General features: G+C 47.2%; 1 protein-coding gene across 10 annotated transcripts in view; it reads left to right on the top strand.

Moving 5' to 3' along the window:
* Mapt (microtubule associated protein tau) overlaps positions 1–26,980 on the top strand; it is a 97,087-nt gene that overhangs the window by 17,867 nt on the left and 52,240 nt on the right. The window contains exon 1 of one of the 10 annotated variants that reach the window (XM_063242367.1): positions 12,759–12,942. The exons of 8 other annotated variants lie outside the window; for them this stretch is intronic. The gene's annotated coding sequence lies outside the window, so the exon portion shown is untranslated. Of the gene's footprint in view, positions 1–12,758; positions 12,943–24,204; positions 24,380–26,980 lie in introns of those variants that run through there. One more of the 10 variants, XM_063242366.1, reaches the window with a different exon arrangement.

Here is a 26,980-nt window from a genome sequence, read left to right as displayed (position 1 = left end):
AGGATCAGCTGCCATGGAGAGCTGGCCAGTCGCACTCACCTCTTAGCTTAAGGAACCACAGTCATGTTTGTTTGCTGGAAAATACGAATTAGGCTAATGAGTTTCATACCCAGCGAAATGGAGCCATTTTGCAGTGTGAAAGAGAAAAGGGAACCGCTACTCTTTTGGTCCACCCATCAAGGGAACCCTGCGGTTACCTCTCAGGAGATTCCAGGGAAGCCTGGTTTGAAAGTCGTTGGTTTTCCTGTCCAGTTTTGCCATTTCCTTTCTTACCAGAGCTTTTGTTTTTCTTTCCACAGTCAGCCATTTTGTTATCAGCACAAAAGCTAAGGAGTGCCATCTAATGATTTTCCCCACTATTATTCTAGTAATCATTTTATCATTAGCCTACTTTACTCAAGAAATGGACCTAGCATGCAACTGACCCTTCCTCTTCCTGCATCCCTGTAAAACAGACCATCTGGTGGCCAGGAAGGGCTCAAGCCTTCGAAAGGGAGCTGGTTGGGTTTGAATCTTGGCTGCCCTCTATGAGCTGTGTGACCTGGGTAAGTAGTTCAACTCTCTAAACCTGGTTCCCCATCTGAAAAATGGGAATAAAAGCCTTCTCTTGTAGAGGTGCATAAAGCACAGTACTCTTTACCATCTCCTCTTGACATTGGGACTTGCCCTTAAAAGAAAAACAAATCAAAACAAAAGCAAAAAATGGAACCAAAAGTATGTATCTTGGAGAAGGGCTCTGAGATCAGGTGACATTCTTTCACTAGAGCAGCCAGGCTAGACCTGTCTTGTCTGCCACTGAAAAGAGGACATGACTAGCCCCAGCTGTACTCCTGAGTACCTGCTGTGATAACCTGTTGTCACGGTAGACGTGGTAGGGAGGTGGCCTCAAACATGGCCCTGCCTTGGCGAGCTTTGTAGGAAGCAGGTTGCAGAACCAAAGACAGCTTACAAAAGGACTCATTTTTGCTACATGCACTTGAATTTTTTCCAGAGCCAGTAGGTCTGTATTGTGTGTGTGTGTGTGTGTGTGTGTGTGTGTGTGTGTGTGTGTGTGTATACAGCTTGAAATTTATATTATTATACAAATAACATTCACAGTTATTACCAAAAATTCTATAAAACTGCTTGAAGAATATTTTTAGAATAGAAAATATATTTCTACCCTTCCTATCATTTTGAGTCTGCTGTGGCCTGAATTTGCCCCACCACAGTGATGCTATAAGGAGGTGGTACCTTGGCAAGGTGACAAGGTCACAAGGGTGGAGTCATCATAAATGAGACTCCTGCGCTTATCATAGAGGACTGGGGAGCTTGCTTATCCCTTGTACCACATATTACCGTGAGAAGACACCTGTCCCTGCCTGATGGATAACCCCAAGGTTTCTTCAGACCTGCCTCCGCCCATGGTCACTTCCCAGAGTTGGACCCGCAAATGACCTCAGGGAAAAGGATGAGTTCACGGCCAGAGCTGGCTCTGATTTCTCTGCCTGAGTTACATGCTTTCCCCACCCCCACTTCTCCCATAGCTGGGCTCAGAGTGGAGCGGGTGGGGTTTAAAGCTCAGAGTCTCAGGGGACTCAAAATGGGCCTGGCAGCTCAAGTCTGCAAAGGTCTGCCTCAGACACCAGCTCAGCTGCCAGACCTTGGTGACTTTGCCTGGGCACCTGACTGTCTGATCCAGGGGACTTTTCCAGGTAAGCAGTACGTATAGAGCGCAGGTGCTGAGAATGCCGTTTCTGACCTCCTCCCACACAGGACCTGGGCAGGACACCTGTTTGGTACAGATTTGATGCCCTGGGTCTCTTTAGGCTTTTTTCTGTTTGGGGGATAGGTGTGGCTTTTCCCTGAACCCCCTCTGCCCTCCTGTCACCTACGTAGCACTCAGTGCTTTTGCCTATGTGTCTGGCTGGAGTTGGCGGTGACTGAGGATATAATATCTCATGTTCTCCTAGTTCTCCTGGGCCGTCTGTTTAGTCACCACAACAGCCCATCTAATTTGCATATTTTAATTTCTATTCTTTTTTTAACTTGAGAACACGGAGGCTCAGAGTGGCTAATCTTCCCAGGAGCTCTCCATGCCTACGTACCACTCCAGAGAGTCCAACAACCTCTTTCTCAGTCTTGACTTTCCAGCCTGAGCATAGCTATATCAAGGGGTCTCCTCTCCCCACTGATAGACCTACTCCCTGGCAGCTCCAACATGGTGCCCATTTCCCGGGCTCAGCACTGTCCTTGACCCATCCCTGTCCTCCAAGGATGCCAGACTAGAGCACTCTGGCAGTGAATGAGGTGTCTGCACAACTTCTGATACCTTTAAACACCTTTCAGTGTGTGAGGATCCCACAGACACACCCCCCTCAGTCACCCTGGCTCACAGAGAATGTATCTGATGTCCTCAAGATAGCAGAGCACCTCTGCAGGGTCCAGCTGCTGGCCTGGGAAGGATAGAGGCAGATAGAGTTCTGTTAGCAGCTGACTAGTGATATGAGCTTCTACGTCTCTTCCCAGCACCCAGTACACTGTGGACACTTGTTAATAAGTTGATAGGCACAGAAAACTGAAGATTATTAAGTGTTTTCCTCCTTTCTCCCTTCCCAAACTTAAATGAAGTCCAGGGATAATTTCCCTCCACCTGTCCTGATGGTGGGATTTGTAACTAAACTTTGTGCCAAGACCGTATGTGCTTCCGCATTTGGATCAGGGTGTACATACAAGGTGTCACTCACCTGGTGGAAGCCTGGGGCCAGGCCACAGGGGAAATTTTTCTCTTCTAGAATGATGTAGCATGGGGCCCCGGCAGCCATTATGCAAGTCCAGGTCAGAGCATGGTGGCTGTTCAGGTTCTTCACTTGCAGTGTTCTGAAATCCAGGGTCCCATCCCTTCTTTTGTCAAAAGTCAGGACAAGATGCTCTGTGGGATGCCGGGCACTGGCCTTGGGTCACCTGGCCTGGAGAGTGAACTGAGGAACTCAGTACAGTAGGTGACACCAGATTGCTCATTACCCCAAGGGACAGATGCAAAAAGCCCAGTCAAGTATCATGTCACCCAGAATCACCTATGGCATGATGCTGATTTTAAAGCCAAAGGTGAAGCCAATGAGGGGATCTCGCAGGAATAAGAGCCCTGGGGGGCAAGATCATCTGACTCATACTCCTATTAAATATCCTTATTGTCAAGTGCTGGTAATTAATTTCGAACTCCACAATGTGCCTATGGGCTCTTAGCCCGGCTTAGACCCTGCCTGGAGGAATCTAAGCTAGACAGCAAGAAGAACTTCCTGAGATGAAGATTTGGAGACTTTGAGGAAAGAGAAGAGTCTTTGGGGGATTCTGAGTGCCATCCTTCTGGAAGTGAGGGTCAGGACACTAGAAGATTGCCCTTCATAAAGTTCAAAGTGCCCAAGCGCAGGATGTAAGTAAGTGTGTTTTGCATGCCTACCCCTCAAGGCCTCTCTGACTCTGTGAGTGTTTCCTTATCTTAAAGTGGAAGAATATGATGATTTTTCCCTCTTGGGGAAATTATGAATTTCAAGAAAGTAATAGATAGTAGCAGTGGCCAGAAGCAGCCATATAATTAATGCAATGATTTTTCCCTTGGATACTGCTGTATACTGAGAGTCAAATGTAAATGAGACAAAGTCTCCCTCTGGGCCAAGGATTTAGCTCAGTGACACAAGCACCTGCCTGGCAAGTGAGAGGTCATGAGTTCAATCTCTGGTACCAAAAAAACCAAAAAGTCTCCCTCTGTGAGCCTCCAACAACCTTGAAGGAATAATGGGATACAGGGTCCTGATAAGGTTTGGGGAATCCACAGATCAGGCAGTCTCCACCCCCACTGTGGCCATAGTCAGGTCAACAGTAGTCTGTCAGTGGTGGATTTTAACCCTAACTGAAGGGCAGGAGAGGCAGCCTGAAAGTGTCCAGCCATTCCTGGTTTGCTGTGGGAACTGGGATGTGCCAGCGCCAGCCAGTCCTTGAGTTCTGTGTGGTCCAGGTACCTCCAGAATCAAAGGTGATCCAAGGCTCCCACACTCAGGTCTCTTGTCACCTCATGTGCTCTTTATTGATTTAACAAATCTTCCCCTTACCTGGGACCTTAACCTGCCCACTTTGGTCTCTACTAATAGCATCCTTCCTGAGTGACACAGCCCATGGGAAATAGACTCCCCTCTGACCTCTAGGAGGGTTATGTGCTTGGGAACATTCATCCTGCAATCCATTGACAAGGCAGCCAGGTTTCTTAAAGCCAGGCAGCGTTGGCCCAGACCTGAGCTGTCCTGGGTCCTGACTGTATGGACTTGGGCAAGGGCCTGAGTTTCATCACCTGTAAGCCTGGAAAAATGGTGATGCCTGCCTGAGTGTTGGGAAGGGAATTAGATGAATCAAAATTGGTAACATTCTTAGAACAGAGCTTCTCATGTTATAAGCTCCATGTGAGTGTCTAGTCAAAAGAGGAGACCTTACATTCTTCGTGCAGTGTCCAACTCCATGGTGCATTTCTCAGCTGAACTCTGCCTCACGGGCATGAGGCATGCCTAGTAAATCTGCAGGCAGGGAAGAGGAGGCTGCCCAAGCCCCAGGTGCCAGTACCAGGACACAGCTCCCTCTCCACCTTGCCTATTGCTGGGAGTCTGCAGTCCCTAGATCCCATTTCAGATATATGTGTAGAGCCACGTGAATGTTGTCACCTATTACTTTGAGGACTGGTTTGGCCAGTTTGTGGTCATTAGCAGAGATCAGGTGAGTGGGGGTGCTTATGATGCCCAAACATCAGGAAGCATTGGGTTACTTCCCTGGCTCCTGGCCTTCACTCGTAGCCTGTTCATCTATCACTTGCCCTTGGAAAGCAAACAATACCAAGAAACAGCACCATATCTGAGGAAGAGAGGCCTACCCGGCCTCTCCCTCAGGATGGCTGTGATGTTATTCCATCCTTCCTGTCCTTGCAACCCCCCAGGAACACTCAGGAACCAAAGCATCCATTCCCAGCACACTTCTACACCCACTTGTCCCCATAGCCACGCCCAGGCCAGCTCAGGCCACCTCAGCCACCAGAGCTGCTCCTGTCCACTTTGGATCAGAGTGATAACCAGAAGTTGCGTGTGAAATATCGTCCCAATGGAATGAGGACGTGCACTGCAAACTACCAAGATGGGAGCTGCTTCTCTCCCTGGCGAAGCCATGCTGTAGACCAGCTCCTGATGGAGAGCCAGCACCACTGGTTTGTGTGAACCCTAGCTGATGTTGCTTCTGTTTCCTGGGCACCGTAGGGAGGGGCACTCCATTTATAGTCTGTGTTTCTTCCTGTTCCTTCTCAGCCACTTGAGTGAATTAGGTTGGGACTTACCTTGTGGGAGAGGTTTGTAGATCAACAGTGTAGGCGAACTTGCAATACTGGATACAGGGTGAATTTAGGCTTCCCTCCTGCCCATTGGCCTGTTCATCCCAGCATCTGTTGCTCTTTTTCCCCTTCTCTCTCCCTGTCTCTTGTGCTGAACACATGATAGGATACTACAGCCATTTTATGAATGCCTCCAGGTGCCAGGCAATAGGAGGTCCTGCCGTCTGATGGTCCCTGCATGTACCTCTTGGGTTACCACAGTGAAAGGGGTTTTGCGATGGGTCGTCCCCTCCAGGCCATAACTTTCTTCCTCTGTGTGCCTCGGTGCTGTTTAATCTCAGGCTCAGTGCCCACTTGAATGACAGCTTTTGCCCAAGCAAGATTCAGTGCAAATAAGAGCAAGAGTTTGGGCAGATTGTCTGGAAGAAGTTTGGGTGCATAAAGAGCCTTAAAATGTTTGCTTCTTGGGCCGGGGACATAGCTCAGTGATACAGTGCCTGTCTGGCAAGTGAGAAGCCCTGAATTCAGTTCCTCATATCAAAGAAAAAGTTGTTTCTTTGACCCAAAACTTCACTTCTCAGAATCTGTCCTAAAGAAATAATTATATGAAAAAAATTATCTATTACAATGTTCATCAAGGTGCTGTCTATAGTAAGGAGTCTCAGGTGCCAGCCACACATCGCCCTCTAGAATACAGCTATGGCATGATACATAGCCATTGGAAGACTGTGTCTGCGGAGATGTAAATGCCTAGAGAAAATACTTCTCACACAATGAGAGAACATTGTATACATTGTACAGTCATTGTCATCCTAACTATGGTTTTAAATGTACAGGTGAAGGCAAAGAGAAAATATGTGAAACCATATTAGCAGTAGCAGAATGTGGCGGTACACACCTATCATCACAGTATGCGGAAGGTTGAGGCAAAAAGATCCTGAGTTTGAGCCTAGCTGGAGCAACTTAGCAAACTGAGAAACCCTGTCTCAAAGTCAAAGAGAGCCAAGGACGTAGTCCCTGGGGAGCACATACACAGACAAACACAACAAAGACAGACCCACAGACAGACAGTCACAGAGAGAGACAGATGTCCCAAAGGAAGGTCTTCTCTTTTTTTATATTCTCTTGTATTTGATAAATACATGCATATGTTGCCTTTTAAAATATGAAAACACATTTTTTTCTTTTATGATATTTTGAGATAAGGACTCACTATGTAGTCTAGGTTGGCTTTGAACTTGTGATCTTCTTGCTTCAACCTGCTGAGTGCTGGAATTATAGGTATATGTCATCATGCTTAACTTAAATAAGAAAAATTGTAAGTTTAAGGTAAAAATCAAGCTGGATATGATGGCATGTGCCTATAGTCCTAGTTACTTAGGAGGCTGAGGCAAGAGAATGGCTTAAATATAGGAACTCAGGGCCAGCTTGGCCAAAATACTAGGAACAAATAAATGAACAAATGAGTGAATGAATGAAGTTGAAAAATCTTTTTACAAAGATAACTAAAGCCAAGTGTGGTGGCACAGGTCTATAATCCCAACATCTGGGAGGCTTGGGGAGAGGGATGCAAGTTCAAAGCCAGCTTGGACAATTTAGAGAATTCAAAGCCAGCCTGGGGTACATAGTGAGACCTTGTGTTAAAAAAAAAAAAGTATCACAACTAAATATAATCCTTGGCTACATTCTGTATTAAAATAAAAATGACCCATTGGACAATTAGATTGGAATACAGATTGTTTGTTTGTTTTTGAGACAGAGTCTCTCTCTGTAATTCAGGCTGGCCTTGAACTCACTATGTGGCCCAAGCTGGCCTCAAACTCGCAGCTAACCCTGTCTCAGTCTCCTGAGTTCTTGGATTATAGGAGTGCACCGCCACACCCAGCTCTGGAACAGATTTATGCAAGTTGAGTTTTCTTCATCTAAAATACTTGGGACCAGAAGTATTTTAGATTTTGGAAGTTTTCAGAATTTGGAATATTTGCATAGACTTCTGGTCCTCACATGTTAGTGAGGGCTGGGTAGTTCTCAGGGTGTGGTTATTTTGGGAAGAGGAAGTAAATAAATGTGCACACTTTTAGGATCTGGGGTTTGCTCTGCTGGGCAGGCTGGAGCCAGTGACCTGGGTGCGCTAATTCAGCACTGTCCCGGTCACCTCTGCAGCACGCTGTGTGACCTCTAGAAGCAGCTCTCCTGGGTGACTCACTGGGCCGGCCCTCTAACCCCAGGTCCCCCAGATTCCATCTCCCTCCCTCTTGCAGCTTCTCATTTAGGTGTAAATAGTCCCCCTTTTCACACACACGCGCACACACCAATGCCCCTCCTTCAGTCACTGCATTTCCCAGTCAGAGTTTTAAAAATAATCCTCAACACTTTTGCAACCTGCATCTTCTCCCAACAAGCCACCCTCACCTTTCTCCTGTCACCACTTGTATTAGTCAGCAAAGCCAGGATGATGTCACATTACCATGTCCCACATTTCATTGGTTTCACACGTCCAGCAAATGCTCCCTCATCTTCCAGCCTTACGGATTGATTGAGTGATTGATTGATTGATTGATTCATTATGTGGCCCAAGCTGACCTCAAACTTGTGGCAATCCAGCTGCCTCGGCCTCCTAATGGACCGTATTTTAGAAAACTCTCCACGTTCCTGTCCAGAGACCTTTTCATACGTTGTCTTCTCTGCTTGAAGTGCCTTTTACAACTCTTCCCTTCTGTCTTGCAAACTTGTGTCCATCTTTTGGGTTTCAGCATAGATAGCACTGCCTCAGTCAAGTCCCTTCCTAACCCCGGACGGTATAGTACCTGTCTTACACTCCTGTGGCTCACCAGCCTTCCCTTGTGACACCTGTCTTGCTTGTCAGCTGTCTTCCCTTCTAGGTACCTTCATAAGAGCCAGGGTTGTCTGTGTCACTCGTGTTGTGGCCTGGCTCCTGCACCCTGGTTGCCTACCTAAACTACAGATCACAATAACCTGATGAGCTCCAACCCATAATGCCTCAGCCCAGGCCAGCGGCATTTAGATCAGACATCAGTGGATATACAATAGTCTTAAAGTGCTGCAGGGTATTCTAACACACAAGCTTGAGAGGATACTCAGTAGATTCTTTTTGAATGATTAAATAAGCCCCTGAGAAACTAATCCCCCAAACCTGATAAAGACATATCCTGGTTAAAATATATAACTTTCATAATTAAGGAAATTTTATGTTTGATTTCAACTAAGCCGTGTATCCAAATGGGGATGCACAATGCTTGAGAAGGATGTGGTTATACCCACATGTGGGTAAGGAGATATTACCTTAGGTGAGGGGGACACATAGGCAGCCAAAGATTTCAGAGTTCAGCCAGTGTCTACTTTTCATATGGAAGAAGCAGAACCCCAAGAAACTGGTCATACACACAGTATAATGTATTGGTTCCTGGATTTGAAAACTGAGGCTCTCAGGCATAGCGGGATCCAGCTGTCATCAGTCCTAGGATGTAGGTACCCTTTCTGGCTCTGCTTTTCTCCAAGTATGTTTCCCTACATGCCAGTGAAAATTACAGTCCCTTCCAGGCTTGTGCTTTACTTCTTAGGGATATACAGAAGAACTCAGTAAATGTTATCCCCATGACAAATTAAAAACAAAAGTTCATTTTTTTAAATTACAGCTTAGCTTTTTCTTATTGTTTTTCCTTCTTGTTCTTCTCCCCTTCCTGCAATCCATTGCCCTAATTGCTAAGTATAGAATGTCCTTAATTACTCATGAGTTGCATGTGTTGATTTAAGATTCCAGGATTACCTTAACCCTTGTTTGCAATTCCCAGATCCCGGAAGCGCAGGCTTCTGGAAGCTACTCATGGGCGCCTACACTGCAGGTACCCACTCTCTGACAAGTAAATGCTTTCCTGGGTGGAATCTGGCACTGTGAATTCCTAGAGAAGTTTCTGGGGCTGACTAAGCAGGCTCTGAAAGAGAGAACATAAGCCCCACCTTTTTTTCTGATCTTATAGAATGTTTTGTATTGTTACTGAAAATTAAAGGGATACTAGGTCCTCAGAGAACAGAAATGATTTTGCTTCATCCCAGGACCACCTTCAGAGGTGGAGCTGTAGCCTTGCATTATAAATAAGGACACTGACTCTCAGAATGGTTGAGTCACTTGCCCAAAGTTACACAGCCTGTACGTATGAATCAGAATCTAAATCCAGATCTCTTAGCTCAGTAGCCTGTGTTTTTGTACTATCCTACTGGTTAATTATTTGATTTCCAAGATTACACTCTTCCATACATGACTCCAGACTCTCACCCCCAGAAAAAGGTGAACAGTGTTCTAAAGCTTTTTCTAGCCTGGCCTTACTCCAGATCACTTCTTTTTGCTTTGTCATGGTGCCCAGACCTGCCAGCGGACGGAGAAGTAGATCACGGCTGCAGGGACCACACAAGCTGGCTGCTGCCTCTGTTTCCAAAGCCTACTTCTGTGACTCTGCTCATATTTCACGTACTGGCCCTGAGAAGTCACGAGCAGCCTTCATATTGTTAAGTCTTTTGCCTTCTAGAATTCTCTCTCACTGTGTAAAGAAGTATTTGGAGAAAGGAGTGTTAACGAGAACAGAGCACTTGAAGAAGTTGAGGACAGTAAGACTTGGGGTGATTGGCTGCTTGTTGAAGGGGTTTGCTCCATCACCAGGTGCCACTTCACAGAATAGTGGTGTCCTTAGCCCCTAGATGCCCAGAGCTGACTTTGTCTTAACAGGATCCTGCCTTGTAGAGCAGCATTCTTTCTAGAAATACTAATGGGCTGGTGATTATAGTGATGGCCAAAAAGGAAATGCAGATAGTAAAACACTTTTTACTGAATTCTTATACATAGCATTATACCAAAGTTTTTAAAAATATAGTACAAAAGAAAAAGTACAAGGCTTCCTTCCTTTCTTCCCTTCTCCCTTTCTCCTTCTTTCCTTCTGGGGTACTGGGATTGAACCTTCATGTTGGCCTTCATGTTGAGCTACATCCTCAGGCCTTCTTTGGGTCTCTCTAAGTCACTAAGTTGCCTCGGCCAGGCTCAAAACCTGCGGTCTTGTTGCAGCCTCTCGGAATGCTGGGTTATGGGTATCTGCCTTCATGCCTGTTTCATATTTTAAATACAACAGCTCCCGGTGGAATGGAAGGAGCCTAGCTTCTACCTCTTCTGTATACTTGCTGTCCAAACTTAGAATCCACGCTTACATGCAGGAACATGGTTCTCACAGAGGTGGAAGAGGCAGGCAGCACTGAAAATTTGCTTGCAAGTTCTGACTGCTACGAGTGCGCATGCGGCTGAGACCCATGTAGATCAGGGCCACCCGACCAGGTAGCTGGGAGTCTTCTAAGTAACTTCTGTGGAGGAGACTAAATGTACTAGAGAAGATCTTCGTTAAACTTTCCACGTGTGTTTTAATACTCACAGAGATGGTCCCCGTTGTTTAAACTGTGTGTTCAGGAAGGAGGACCTTGTCTTTGGCACAGTGGTAAGGGCTGTGTAGGGGCACATGATGTTAAAGTAAGAAGCAGCCTGCCTTCTGCTTGGTTTTATGATTATTTTTAATTCTACAGACAGTGCAACCCTTTGCTGCCTATCCTGGGGCAACTCTTGATCTTCCCACATCATCTTCCAGACCCTGACCTGGCAGGGTTAACAGGAGATCGTGGGACCCTTGTATCAGTCCTCCCAGCACTGGGGAAGCTAAGGCTGCCATCATGCTATGTCGTCTTTATTCACAGAAGGGTGGACCAAGTTGCCAAATCCCCACTGCCTTCATCTTTCAGGACAGAAACGCGGTTGTAGGTGCTCCTACACATTAAAATGTTTGCACATTAAAATGTTTTCTAATGGATTTTTGCTTGTTATATTACTTTTTTTGGAAATAAACAATAGTGTGTTAGATTTGAGAGGGTTAGCAGGAACAGTTAGTTGGCTTGAGCTAAACTGTAGTAGGCTTTTCTTTGGAGGAGTTATGCCATCTCTTCCTAGCTGTGAGTTAGGAAGGTAGCTTCATGCAGTTTTTACTCTCTGCATTCCTGGTTTGTTCCCTTCAGTCATGGTCATTAGTTGTCACTAGGACATTTAAAGATCATGTGTTGAGTATAAATGATGCACTTACATTCTGCTTTTTAGAGAGTAGTTTACATGGTGGGTATTAATTTAATTTTAAAAGTTTTGGAGCCAGGCATAGTGGCACATGCCTGTAATCCCAGGACTCAGGAGACTGAGGCAGGAGGATTGCTTTGAGTTTGAGGCCCAGCCAGGGCTACACAGAGTTTAAGCCCAGCCCCAATTACAAAGCAAGGCTTGAATTTTCCTTTCTGCCCACATGAGCTGGCTCACTCTGAGCCTATCGTTACCAGATTAAAACATTTTTGTTTTTACCTTACTGTCATGTGCCATGTCCAGTTCTTCTGCTCATTTGCCATAAGATCCTAGAAAAATGTCCAGGGCCCCATCATCCACAGTAATAGTAGGGTAGAAATAAAGATAAGTAGACAGGAGATAAGGAAAATCATCATTTTAAAAATAAAAACTACAATTAAAAAAAAGTGAGACCCTGTGTCAAAAAAAAAACAACAAAAAACTGGGTGGGGGGCAATAGCCCAAATGGCACCATCAGCCATTCAGTTGAGAATGTGTCCAGCCTACTCAGGGTCAGCACTTTTGCAAACATGGCAGACTACACTGGCATTGGTCAGCCTGCGGAGCCCAGGCTGGGGCAGCAGCCAACCTCTTTACTTCTTCTGCAGCTGGGTGACTGCACATCTTGCTGTTCCACTGTTGGCTCATCTGCAAAGTGGGGCCCTCTTTTCATGACTAGACAGAAGCTGGACCTTGGACTTGAGGCTATTTTCTCCCCTTAGAGGGACCTCCAGTCCTACATAGTCCAGCAGCCTTGGGTTAATAATTGGGAAAAGCCAAGGGAAACACTTCTGTTTAGACAATTATGTGTGTTTTCGCCCTTCTCTGGCTAGACTGATGTAAGAGCTAGCTGCTTGCAAGCCCAGCGTTCCAGGGCAGATCTCCCTTGGGAAGGCTGCTGTGTCCAAAGTCCCTAAGATAGAACTTAAAAATCCACTGCGATGGGCTCTGCTGATTTTGACAGCTACTGCTGTGCCAAGAATTGTGCCTCCCAGGAGGCGTCTCCTTTCCGCAGCAGTATGGGCAGCCCCTCTTGGGCCTGGACTGCATCTCCTCCCTCGGCCCCACCCTTGGTCCCTTTTCCCTCCTTCTCTCCCCTCCTACTCAGACGCTCTGTTTGCTACAGCTTTTTTTGAATGAGGAAGTTCTGGCTGGGGCTGCCTTGCAGCTTAATTACATAACTTGCCAGTGCTCCTGGTCCAAGGATCATCCTGGAAAAGCCGTCAGAGAGGCACACAACCAGGTTCAGTTTGCTTGTCATCCCCACACCCTCGGAACTCAGAGACGGTTCAGGAATTTGGACTGTGCAAGAATTAGCAGCTCTGCCAGGACCCCAGAGCCAACTTCAGGTTGCAAGCTCTCTGTCCTTTGCTAATCTCCAGCACACAGCACCCAGAGAGAGCCTGCAGCTGCTGTGGATCCTTAGGAGACTGTCCCCCTGATGCTGGTATGTGCTTTTAGCTGGCTCTTGGCTTCACATTTCTCTGATTTTGGCTCCTCCAAAATGCCCTGTCTCTTAACCATCACCCTTTGACCAGTGGCATTTGTTTGCTCAGAGATGTCCTTTTCCTGATGGTGGCTTTGTTACGCCCTCTCTGTAGCCCAGAAAAGTAGTTGTGCCCCTGTAAGCCTACCTGCCTTTCAAACCTTATAGCTGAAGCTCTCTCTCTCCAATCTTCTTGAGTCTAATCTGCTCTCAGCTTCCACAGCCTGTGTCTCTAGCATCTATTCCATACACAGCTCCAGGTCACAGACATTTAGGGCTCACACCAGCCTGCTCTTTCTCCTTCTGCTGTGGCCTTGGACTTCCTCCTTTCATACCCCTTCCAAACTCTGAAAAGCAGAGAACACATTTTCCATACTTTTCCCAGCCTGAAGCCCTGCATACAGTATGCACCATTGCATAAACTATGTTAACCATGGATGGCTCACTTTGTTCTGAAAAGATCCTTATATTGGTCATTATTTTCACACTTCCCTCCCCAGCCTAGCTGAGCATATTCAAGGACAGAACCATATCTGCTCATTTATTTGGGTTTTGGGTGGTGGTCATCTGCTACATGGTTTTCTCATAATATCTGTGCACTACCCTAGTTCCCAAGGTCTGTCCAGCTGTTCAGCCGGAGCTGGGCCAATGGGCCAGCTTCATCCTGTTCATACTATCCTCTCCCTGCCTGGCCCACTGTCCTACCTACAGGTGTCCTGGGACTGCTGGGGATTGGGGATGTATCTGCCCATCATGAGCCTGACACACACAACTCCTGCACACTGCATCAATAATGCATTTTGTGCATACATTATAGAAACCCACTATAAACTTTATTACATAACTGACAGGCCTGAATCTGCTCCCATATCCACCTCTAAGTGTGTTGTAACTCACCAGCCCATCACCTCAGAGCTGGCTTTTCTCTATGCATTAATAATAGATGCTCCCTACAGCTCTAGCTTGGCAGCTTTCATTTAAGTAATCTTAACTGAAAAGACTAATGGATGGGTCTGAATTTGTGCCTTATAAGCATAAAGCAGTGGCTGTTAATTAACTGGCTTTTACCCTTCAAGCAGCAAAAAGGCCCTCCTGCAATTACATCAATAACTAGCCATGTTTGGACTTCTCCCAAAGCTTTCTCTTGTGACAGACCAATCACAGGCATCCTGCTGAATGGCCAGGAGGCTGTGAGAGCCACATGTGTCACCCAGCACCGTGCCTGGGATACACAGCAGTGCAGAGTCCAGAGATGAGGCCTCCACTGCCTCTTCCCACCTGAGTGAGGCCTGTTCTCCCATCTGGTTCTTGGTTGAGGGAGCAAAAGGTGCTTTCCCTGTTCTACGCAGTGCCCACACCTCATCTGCAAGTGCATAATGCTGTGAGAAGTCAATGGTTAACAGTCATTCATGTGGCCCATACTCAAGGGGCAGACTTCCCTGACTTCCCTCCTCTTCCAGCAGAGTCCAGCATGCATGGCATTCTTCCTTTATGTCTCACTGTTACGCTATACAAAGGTTGGGGCCACAGAAGGAGCTGTGGAAGGAGAGGCCTCCCCCTACCTTTGCACTGGTCTGTAATCCCAGTCCCTCCCGGAAGCAAGCAGCTTCTGATATGGGAGAGAAGGGAGGAGAGGACTCCACAGGAGGTGCAGAGAGGAGGTGGCTGTCATTTGGGGCCCTCTGAAAGCACAACCAGAAATAGGAGGTGCTGGGGCATTGGGTACCTGTTAGCTTGCATGTCAAGAAAGGAGGCCCACACCATGAAGCACAGTGCTCTGGAGGCAAACAGACCTCTTAAAATCCTGGCTCTGCCCCTTTGGCAGCTGAGGCTCCAGACAAGCACCTCATCCTCTTAGAAATGTTCGAAGTCATCAGCTGCCAAGCAGCTGTCAATGCCTGCCTGGCTAGCAGTGCTCTGGAGAGCTCGAGGGGTGGGGCTGAGGGTGGTAAATGACACACAGCGCCTGCCACCTGATAGATGTACTGTCCAAGTCTTTTTCTTCCTTTTCTTGCCCCCAAAGTCAAGTTGTCATTGAAGTGTAGTCTACATTCATAAGCTGATTTATCAAAGTTAACCGTTTTCATTTTCTATTTGCCATGGCAAGTTAGCACAAATTTAGTGACTTAAGCTAGCACATTCTGGAGAAGACCTTCCACAAATGTATTATCTAACAGTTCTGGAGGTCAGAAATCCATGCAGCTTTTATCAGGCTAAGGTTAGAAGAATTCAAGGCTGGGCTCCTTTCTGCAGGGCCAGGGCAGAACTCATTTTCTTGCCTGAGTTTCATCCCCAACACCTCCGAAAATATTTTTTAACCATTGACTCGAGGTGTTCAGGCTTTCTTCATCCCTTGAACGTTGTCTATAAGTCATTTCATGACTCCCGGGAAAATGGTGCCCAAATGATAAGCCACAGAAGGCAAAGGAAATAATAGTGTTGTGTAACTTGAGATGGACTTTTCAGGAAGGTTTCTATTCCTCCCCTTGCTCTCTCGAACTGAGGAATTGAACTGTGGGTGGCAGATCCTTAGCTGATACCCATGCCTTGTAACTTTACCTGAACCTCCGAGGACTGAGTCATAGAAAAGGCACACCACTCCCCCGCTGTCCCCTGACCACATCTGAGTGCGGCCATGGCCTGCATGGGTGGGGCTTTCTCCTGACATCTGTGCCTTGTTCCCTCTGAGCACAGCATGGTGCTGGTCTTAGTTTCTTCCACCTCCTGGGAGAGATGTATTTAATGATCTAACTCCCTACGTTGTATTTTTGCTCATTGCTTGTGTAGCTGGAGGGAATCAGATCATACTCTTCTCCCTATTTGGAAGCAAAGTTGTGATCCCTAGAATTGTTCTAGGGCCTCCAAGAGAAGAAAGAGTAAGAAACTATTGAAAGGAGCAAAGAATGGCAGTATTTTTTTTTTTTAATCAGTACCGGGGATCGAACTCAGGACTGCCTGCTTGCAAGGCAGGTGCTTATGCCGCTGAGCTAAATCCCCAGCCCCTGAATGGCAGTATTCTACAGGCTTATACTTTTATGGCCTAGAGGTTGTAAGAAAGCAGAAATGTATTTTCCCTGTAGCACAAAGTGCCTAGATCTGATGATGTGAGGACAGTGGCTTCCTGCCTTGCTCTGGGTATCTTCAGGGACAGCTTCTTCTGGCTTAGGTCTGACTTCTGGCTTTGCAGCTGATGAGTTGTGGGACTGCAGGAAAATTACCTGTCACCTGTGCTGTAGAGTCACTGCCTGTGAATCGGGGATTGAGAACACGATCTCCATCCTAGGCTGTGGTGAGGATTTGATTGCTTACTCAGAGTGCCCAGCATATAAGAAGTGCTCAGGGGATGATGTCACTGTCATAGTTGCATTGTTAGAGCTTAAAGTTCCTTTTGATACCCTAAGGCTGCCTCCTGTCTGGGCAGTGTAAGGAACAGGGCAGGGGCGGGGGACGGGAGGTTGGATGTGAGAAGGCCTCCCTAGGAAGGACTGGCATGTTCTGTGTGGTTCCAGTGGGCTAAGCAGGACCAGTTTACCCAAATTTCAGGGAAAGTTTCCAACCATATGAAGAAAAACATTTGTCAGTCAAAAATACCAAAAACTGAATGAGGCCCTTAGAGATAGTGAGCTCTCTGTCACTGGAAGTATTCCAGAACAACTAGATGACCACTTCTAGAAGAGTGCTAATCAGAGACTGTTGAAAACTCAGGATTATATGATTCTGTCTTAGCCAAGTAGAATCATTCAGACAGATAGCAGGGGAAGAAGTCTATTTGGAGGTGGGGAGACAAACAAAATAGAGACCATGCCCCCAAAGATGACAAGTTCAAGTCCCTCCTGTTCACCCTGCTGCCCAGTAAACAAGGAAATTAAAGGATGTGATCAAAATATACAGTGAATATTTGTTGGGCACTGTGGCATACACCTGTAATTCCAGCACCTAGGAGGCTGAGGCAGGAGGATCATTGCGAGTTCAAGACCTTGAGAGGAGGCTGCTGTCAGGTGTGAGCAGGCTCCGAGCTGCAGGCTTGGGAAGCGTTAGCGGGTAACATTGCCCTGTCTCCTCCCTCAGCCCACTGAAACCTATCTCCAGGCCCTGCAGGAGCCTCAGTGGTTCAGCAGTGTTTCCCATGGGGCTCCTTGTGCCAGGTGGGAGTGGGAAAGTGTGGAAGACTCACTGGGAAAGCATGCGGTTTTGTATACACACACACAGACACAGACACACACACACACACACACACACACACACACACACACACACACAGGGTTTGAGCATCCAAGTATCAGACCCAGCTAACCCAGCAGTTACAGCACCACCCAGCAGGTGTTCACAGGGCCTCAGGGGAGCTCAGTAGAGCCAGAATCTTTTAGAAGCACGAACTGCTTTGATAAAGCTTGAAGTGTGTGTGTGGCAGCATATGTGAAAGCCAGACAGTCAGACTACTGTCACTGATAAGTGGGAGGGGCAACATACAGTTAAATTGATTCTTTAGTGTGTCTAGGCACCCATGCAACAGTTGTCTTACACCAAGCCTCACTGGACCACGTGCTGAATAGTTTATAGCAGTTTTATAAAATGCCCACGAAAGTCTCCACCCTCAAGGTGATTACCATCTGCTGAGAGCCAACTGGAGCAATCACCAGTTGCTCTGACACCACAGCGAAGATCAACTCCAGTGCAGAGAGAGAGTGGGACGACGGGGGTCAGTGGTTTCTGCCCAGGTGACTAATGCATGGGTTCCCTGCCTGATCCTGCTGATGCAGAAGTGGCACCTGGGAGATGTGAGTGGTGAAATCTTCAAACATGAAGACATGGTGGTGTTGCTGTCTCCCAAGGCAACTGAAGTGTTTGCCAAGGTTGCTCTGCACACCCCAAGCTTCAGGAGGGTGGTGTGGTACATGCTGCCTGGGCCTGTAGTGAGGAAGGGCCCATCTCAAAGCCACTGTCCATCTCAGCAGCCTGTCTGCCTTCCCCAGCCACAACCCTCTCCTGTTCATTTGCCCGTTTTCACTGTGTGTGGCCCACTCTGTGTTTTAATGGGTTAAGACAGGATGTGATGTCATGTGCCTGTCCGGCATAGATGGTCTGAGCTGCCATCCTATACAGTGCACTCATGTCAGAAGGTGCCTTTTGGCCAGGCATTTTTCCTGGTGTCCCTCTGCTCCTAGTGGGCCACATCTCCACATTCCACCACACCTCTGACTTCTGGGATTCCCACCTGGCTCCCATGTCCTCCAGAAAAGCTTCTGAGTATGTACAGACAATGGGAAACCACCTTTGTGAAGGGTTTTAAGCACAAACTTTTGCCAGTAACTCAGTTTGAGCCAAAGCCAGATTGGCTAGCAGAGACATTTGTATAGACGCTATTCCTTGGGGTGAACTATTTTCAGTCTAGGAGGCCGGGGGCTCCTACTGAGAGACAGGAGAGGGGATGCTGAGGCATGTCCACACTGGAGCCTCAGGCCGATTGGGAGCCCCAGGCCCATAGGGCATCTCTATTTTCAGATTTAGCCAAAGAAAATAAATTGAATTTCAGCCTTCTCTGCAACTTTTGTCCATTCCATACCATCCTAACTTATGCTATAATTCAGCCATTTCAGTATTCTTGTCTGATCTTGATAGTAACTCCTGAGAGCCTGGGAAGATCCAGAAGCCTCAGACACAGGGGAGCATGCAGCACAAGCCAGAGTTCTCATTTCTTTAATGTCTTAGTTACTTTTCTCTTTGCTGAGACAAAATACCAACACCCAGTCTGGGGATTTAGCTCAGCGGCATAAGTGCCTGCCTTGCAAGTGTGTGGTTGTGAGTTCAATCCCTGGTACCGATAAAAAAAACAAAAAGACAAAAAAATTAAAATTTAAAAAAAGTTGCTAAAATGTATTTTTAAAAAAATACCAGTGCTGGGGATTTAGCTTAGTGGCATAAGCACCTGCCTTGCAAGCAGGCAGTCGTGAGCTTGATCCCCGGTACCGATAAAAAGGAAAAAGACAAAAAAAAAAAAAAAAAATACCAACACCCAAAGTTCAAGGGGGAAAGCCCACTTTTTTTTTTGTACCAAGGATTGAACTCACGATCTCATACTTGCCAGGCAGATGCTTATGCCACTGAGCTAAATCCCCAGCCCTAGCTCACAGTTTGTAGAAGTTTCAGTCCACAATTGGCTGGCTCCAAAGCAGGGTGGTTTGGCAGAAGGACAACAGTTCTTGGTGACCAGAGTAGTGGAGGTCAGCAAAAGCAGCAAGACAGTGAGAGTGTAGTACTCATATTTTTAATCCCAGCATTGGACTATGAATCAGTCACAAACTCTGGATTCAGCTGCCTCCAAAAAGCCTCCCCCCATGATCCATGAGGCTTTGGGGGCATCCAGACACAAATCATAACACTGGGTCTTCTTCTTAATGAGTGTGAGGTGTTCATACACTCACAGGCACACATATGCCTACACATTTCCATCCACAAGTGAAATGTTTGTCATTTTCCAGTTAGATTCTTATTTCTACATTCTCCAGGCTTTTTCACCTTTCTACTTTATCTTCTCATTCTCGCATCCTTCCAAGTATGCAACCAAAATGTCTTCTTCCAAACACAAACAGTCTAGGCCATCCTTCAGCTTTTCTGCTGGCCAGTGGACACTGGGACTGAGCAAGGCTATTGCTTCTGCAGCATGTTCTTGGGGCCTGGACTCTAAATGTGCCTAAGCTTCCTCTTCCTGTCTTTCCCTAACATGTATCTATGTATATATGTATTTATATTTTTATAGTTGCTAAGAATGGAACCCAGTGCTTCATGCATAGTAGGGAGGCGCTTTACCACTGAGCTACAACCCAGCCCTTTTTACCTTTTGAGACGGGGTCTTGCTAAATTGCCCAACTTGACCTCAGACTTGTAATCTGCTTGAGCGCTGGGATTACAGGTACATGCAACCATGACCACTTAGACCAAATTTCTGATATGTCCATTTTAACCAATGCAGACTGCACTTGCACTGTGGGATGATCCTCAGTGGTCCATGATTCTGGTATAGGGGTTTTGTTTTGCCACAGTGGTAATGTATTTATTGTTCTTTATCAAATAAATATAATATGTGGGTTTTTGTGGGTTTTTTGGTACTGGGGATCAAGCTCACGACCTTGCGCTTACCAGGGAAGCACTTAAGCCACTGAGCTAAATCCCCAGCCCTATAATACATGTTTAAAAACTGTATAATGAGTAAAAAACATATGCACTGACACAAGTGAGTCTCCCTCGTGAACCTCCTTCCCAGAGAAAACACTTGTTCTGCTTATATTCTTTAGTATTTTCTGTCTACGCACTCAAATACATGCATTATTTTCCTGTTTATAAAAATTCTATTCATGCACTTATCTATTCTACTGTTTGTCTCACTGATGGCAGGATCTCTCTAGGCCAGTGTGTAGGCTGCTCCTTCATCTCCCTTGCAAAGCAGTTGACTTCACACAGAGTGCACCAGGACAGCGTTTTGGCTAAGCCCCCAGAGTGTCACGAGACCATGAGATGATCTCACTGGGTCCACCATCTGCCCTGGCTGGCCAGAGGCTGCACCAGGAGGGCCAAGGGGGCATCACGTGCCCTGGGTATTTTCAAACAACAGCCCTTAGAGAGATCCGCCGAGTATCACACTCTCTTGCTTCTGGGCATTTCTTTCCTGGCGGACTCCAAATTCTAGAATTAACTGCAGGCGCCTCTTCAGGCACAAGCTGGTACAAAGCATCATGTTAATCAAAATTGGGCAAACCCTTCCGATGCCAGCATCCGGGACGGGAGGGCTCTTTGCCCTGAGAGCTATTTAGTCTAAAAGTACAAATAGATCACAGAAAGATTTGGCTGAATTAATGGAAGATGAGGTTTTAATGATAACAACCATAGCTGTCACTGATAAAGCTTTTAAAGCCCTTGATGTGTATTAATTCTTTTAATTCTCTTTTTGCAGACAAGACAGTTGAAATTCTGTGACTTTGGTGACTTGCTCGGGGTCACACAGCACTCTGGATCTGAAAGATCCAGAGTGGACTTGGGTAGCCTGACCACAGTATGCACTGCACCCTTGTGAACTCTCGCCCCAATGCCACCACACTGAAGGGGCTGGGCACCTCTGTCAAAGAGAATTTGGGGATGGTGTGCATGCCCTATTATGACATTTCTTATGTGTTACCACTATATATTTTCCATCCTGAGACCACTCTGAACCCAGGCTGTTCATTACCAAGGGAGAGCTGCTAATTAGCGATTGTGTCTGCATCTTCCTCTCCCCAGAATCTTTCAGGATGTCTTCAGACTCAAAAAATAAAAGTGAGGGTATTTTAGAAACCGCCGTCTTTCCCTCCCTCTTCCCTCTCTGTCCTCCTTGATCTCATCTAATGAAATGTCATGTCAAAAAGAGGCCATTTTGGGCTGTTCAAATGCCTCCTTCCCCCATTGCTTCTGGGCATACTGCCAGGAGGCTGAGGCTTTGGCATGAAAAGTTCCAGACCCTCTGTCCCCTCTGATCACCTGCCACATCCTCTCTTGCTTACTGTGATTCATTTGGGCATAGCACCAAACGGTTGAGGATCTAGGACACTGTTCTCTTAGAATTCACCTCCACCTCTAATGAGACCTTCTAGAAGTCCCCTCCCTTTCCCTGCTCTCTAGGTGGAGCCAACCTGCCTGTGGCCTCTGCCTATTTTCCCTTCCCCTCCATCAAGGCAGATTCTGCAAAGACTCTCATGTAGGCCCCTAAATTGATTTTTTTCAGGTTAAGCCTCCTCTGTCTTTCCCTCGTTCACTACAGTATATCACAATGACAGTGCCTCATCAGTCTAGAATAGCACATTACTAAATACTGTCTTTTACATGCATTTTTTAGTCACCCTCAAAGCCACTCTATGAGACATGTGTAGCACCACCACCCCCCAGTTACAAAGGAAGAATCGCCCACTGACAGCAGCAAGTCCTGAACCAGCCACCATGTGAGTGGGCCTGACTGACTGGAACCCTGGGCTTCTGACTCCATCCGGATGATCTTTCCACTCTAACCCATGGAAGAGACTGAGCAAAGGACCAGGCTCTCCCTGAAATATTCAGAATCGACACCTGAACCAAGGCCAAGGCCTGGGAGTCCAGTCTTTCATCCAGCTAACAAGACTGGACTAGGTATATTCTAAGAGGAACTAGGTTGGGGGGAGCAAACTCCCAGTGCACCTCCAAAGATGGCATCTCCAAATCATGAGGTCTGGCTTCATGGGAGAGCATCAAGACCAAGAGCAAGCCAGGCTGGGGACCAGGGACCCTCCAGGCTCACTGTGGCCCCCGGTGAAGGGTGCAGGATGGAGGGTGTATGCTGTGAAGATGAGACTGTCCCATGTCCACAAGGTGTCTTCTGAAAAGGACAGCCCAAGAGCTACTAGTAAGTCCTGATGGTGGCTAAAAGAGGAGCAGCTGCTTCTGCGTTCCCATAATGCTCTTGGCAAGTGGCCATTGCCCAGCCACATCCCCCATGTCACTGGCACACTTCCAACCCACAGTTCCAACTCTCACTCTCCAGACTTTCATTCCCATGCTGATCCTCCAGGAAAACACCACATGCCAGGTATTCTCCACCTCTGCACTGTCTCTGGGTCCACTTGAGGTCCCTTAGCTCTGTGCCCATTTCCCTACTTGCAAAATAGAGCTACAATTACCTCTACAGCTCTCAGAAGTATGATTGGAGCAGCTCCTCCTGCATTAGAGTTTACAGTGTGCTTCTTGGGTCACTGGTGTGGGTCTCTGAAGACAGACATATCCAGCATCAATGCTAAGACTGCAGTTTCACAGCCACCCATATCTTCTCTCCCTGGGCAGCTGGTCCTCTGTGTATAAAATGGCATAATAAGACAGTTACATTTCCTGCTTCACATAGGTGGGAGTGAGGATTGCATGAGATAAAAATGTAAACAGGGCCTGGCTATTGAGCACTCTTATAATTAAGGGAAGAGTATGCATGGCTTAAAGCCTCACTCCCCAGCACATTTAAGTACAACGCTGTGTGGGACTCTGGACCAATTGCTGCCTGTTAGAACTGGAAGCCAGCAGCCCTGGCCTCCCCCATGACAGTGACACTAGAAGTTCTACCTACTGGAGTTCAACTGAAAGTTATGATCAAGCTTATCAGCACCAGTATATTGTTAAGTGACTATGGATTAGCTGGTAATATGGTGTGATTAGGGACAATCATGTTTGGAGAACTATCTGCCAGGTTGCCTCAAAGTGCCAGCAGTACTCAGGGGGCTTTCTTCTTTCACACTGTTAGGCTTTTCAGTTTTGCCGGCTGAACAAAGGCACTTTGCACTGAGCTGTATCTGCAGGCTATTTATTTTCCAGTACTGAGCTACATCTTCAGCCCTCTTTTGAGACATGGTCTTGCTAAGCTACTAAGCTGCCCAAGCTGGGCTCAAACTTGTCATCCTCCTGCCTCAGCCTTGCAGCGTGCTGAGATCACAGGCATGCATCACTATGCCCAGCTGAGCAGAACAGCTTTTGCAAACAGCATTTGGCTTCACTAGTAGTTACAAGGAGAAGCTTTTAGTTAAACAAAAACAAAAACTAGAAAACTTCAACTTACAATCAGAATTGTCTCTCGGATTCAATCTTGGAATTTTCTGTGGTGATGGCCCTCAGCCAGCTGACAGCAGCCACAACCCCTCAGGGTACACAGAGCAGCACTGCCACCTCCCCAAAGGGGCCTGATTCATCCTTTCATATGTGATTGCTGGTTCTCCTTGGATCAAGCCCCAAACCATTCCAGTGTCTTCTCACCTGCCAACTCTTTCCTTCCTGTGTGTTCCTTATCTTCTCCCCATTTAATTTGGCAGTTCCCTTAGAAATCTTCTATTCAGTTCTAGAACATTCTGTGGTAAAGTATGCTGTGATGAGCCCACAGCTCCGTAGCTCCTCAGAAGTTGGCAATGCTGACATCCCTCCAGCCCTTTACCTTCTGGAAGAGAGGGGAGGACAGAAGCAGATGAGGCTCCTCAGATACTCCAAGTTAGGGACCAGCTGATAGCAAGCACTTGTGGCATCCAAGTAGCCAGGATTTAGTCTCGGAAGGATGTTATTTCAGCCCCAAGGCTCCTCCTTGTCCTCCTGACTTTCTGTGTCCTTCACAGAGGGATTTCCTCAAGACCCAGCACTCAGGAGGAGGCTCGGATGCCTTCTGCCTGTCACAGCCTTGGTGTCTTACAGGGACATGGACGGCACATGTAAACACGAGGAACAAGTTCTCAGAGGAAACTAGAGCATCCATTTGGTGGAGTGAGTGTCTTCATGTTCCTTAGCTGTCATCAGATACTGTCATCAACAGTTTCAATCACTTATCAGTTCAACAGTCAGCTTCTGGTACCAAGCTCCATTACATCGATACTGTGTGAGTGTGACCAGTATTCTCAACCTTTCTGCTCTGTCAATATAAGCATAATACTGTAATTGGCTGTTGCGGGAATTAAACGAGCCAAAGCCTGGAAGTGCCTGAAACGTGATGTCTATCATAATTGGGGAATCCTGTTCCCACCTAAATGACCGCCAATATAGGGCAGCGTGGGAGGCAGGAAAAAGGACCAGAGCAGAGGAGAGATGCCTGAGCTAAAAATAACCTTCAGAACAAAGTTGTTTTAAAGTTATTTGGGGCCACTAGGTTTATCTCTACTTGACTTTTCAAGTTATCTGCCAGATACTCCTTTAGGAGTTGTTGGTTTTAGTTTTATTTTTGTGGTACTGAGAGTTGAACAACGGGGCCTTTGGATTGCACTATATCCCCAGCTCTTTCTAAATTTTGAGACAGGGTCTGAGTTGCCCAGAGTGGGCTTGAAGTTGAGCTCCTCCTGCCTTAGCCTCCTAGAGTGCTGGGATTACAGGCATGCACCACCATGCCCAGCTTCATTTAAGGTTTTTAAAAAATACCCCCTTATCCCAAAACCAAAAAACACTTTATGGAAATAGGCTCGCGCCATAAAATTTGCCCCTCTGCAATGCGTTCAGCATTCACAAAGCAGCAGGGCCGCACCTGCTGTTAGAGCCAGTTTAAACTTCTAACTCGAGGCAGGTAAGGGCGCTCCTCCTATATCCGGCCAGAACCGCGGACAGTGATTCCGCTGAGTCACTGGCGCCGAGTCCGGTTCGTCTGGCCCGGCGGGTGCCTGGCGCCCCCTAGCGCGGCTTGAGCGCGGCCGGGAAACGCCTTGCAGGGGCTCCAGCTGCAGTTACACCCAGAAAGCAAGCAGTCAGAGCTCACAGCAAGGGTGAGCCCGGGTGGAAGATCAGCCCTTGACTCTTAACGCCAACCTGGACCAAATCATGACCTGTGTACCCCATACCCGGGTCTACAAGACCCCATGGTGACACATTAGCTTAGAGATGGGGTTTAATCTCAAAAGACCAAACCCAGCTTGCTTTTACTAGCTGTGTGACTCTAAAGGGTTTACTGAAGCTCTCTGGCCCTCAGTTTTCTCATGTGTAACGTGGGGGCAATAATTCTTTCTCCTGGGGTGGCTGCATCACAGAGAGCCTCTCTGAAGCCCTAAACTGTGAATGGCTTTCTCAGGGTTCAGATTAATCCATGCTATTAATTCAACTGCCAAAAGGAGGTTGAGCAGCCCTTCCTATACTTAAAAGAGTACTCTGGACCCTAAATTATTCATTTCCAAATTGTTTTGTCATGAGTGACAGGAATAGGAGGATGGGGACAGATGGCAGAAGGTCACGTGACCTTCATCTCCTTCAGACGAGAAACTCCCTGGACCAGAGGGAACCTGGAGCCCCCGGAAGACTGAGTTTCTGTTGGGAGGCACTCTATGCAGGAGCAAAGACTAGGATATTTTTGTGGGAGCTCCACACTCCCACCTTTCTGCACCCCATCCCGGGAACCCCGCCTTCTAGAGCAGCCAGTTGGCTCTCCTGGGCAGAGACTTGGTGGAAGGAGAAAGGAAAGGTGTGAGGAGGGGGAGAGCATCAGAACTGTGGGAACCTGCTCCCAGGTGGCAGGACAGGAAGGATCAAAGTCAGGCCCCGGCTTGGGCAGGGCGCCTGTCGGATTCCCATTTGCCTACTGCACAGGTTTTCAGTGAGCCTAGATGTGCTGCCGTGGATAGGTGCTCAGGAACTGGCAGGCATTCCACGTGGCAAGCAGGTCCATGTGGTGCACAAAGAACTCTGTGGACCAGGAGATTGGGATTCCCTCATCTGTATCCAGACCTCTCAGTGGCAGCCCAAGATAGCCAGGCAGCTGTACAGGAAATGAGTTCCGCTGGGCAGAGGCTCCCCCATCCTCCAGCCTAAGAAGGTCCTGTTCTTTGAGAGCTAAGGGGACCCGGGGTCTCATCTGCGCATGTCTCTGTCTCTTTGGGTCTGGAAGGCTCCGGATGCTCAGCCTTGCACCATAAGGAAGGAGCTGAAGGTTTGTGGGCGCTCTTCCCCGGCTCCTCCCCAGCAGCTCACCTCTCTACACTCACCCCTGCTCCTTCCACCCCCTTTCCACCATTCTCAGAAAAATCACAATAGAAGATTCCACGTTATCTTGTTCCCAGTTAACTGCGAGTGTAGTCAGAGGATAACGGATCATGGAGAAACAGATGTGGTAAGTCTATGCAATGGAATGTCACTCGAGGCTTGACGCAGTGACCCATTTGCTTCCTGGGTGAACCAAGATAACGTAAAAGACACTAGTGACACATTTATTCACCTCCTGTGTGAATGTGGAACCCTTTATGTGGAATACTCAGAAGAGGCAAACCCAGAGCCAAAGAGGAGCTAAGGGATTGGGTCCAGGGTGCCTTTTTGAGATGGTAAAAATGTTTTGGAATTAGAGGCGATGGTTGAGTAACACTGTGTATTCCTAAATTCCACTGACTGGTTCACTGTAAAATGGTACATTTTATGCAATATGAAGTTTACTTCAACCATAAAAAGTTAAACGAGACTGAGCGACAGCAGCCACGACTTGGTTCCAAGGTTTGCACAGGAAGGTGTGTCA

The sequence above is a fragment of the Cavia porcellus genome, unplaced genomic scaffold (genome assembly GCF_034190915.1).
Source record: "Cavia porcellus strain 051 isolate PalLab524CR breed Dunkin Hartley unplaced genomic scaffold, mCavPor4.1 scaffold_32, whole genome shotgun sequence".
NCBI classification, from domain to species: domain Eukaryota; kingdom Metazoa; phylum Chordata; class Mammalia; order Rodentia; family Caviidae; genus Cavia; species Cavia porcellus.
Note: the sequence above shows the minus strand (reverse complement) of the source record. Positions and strands in the feature narration are given on the sequence as shown.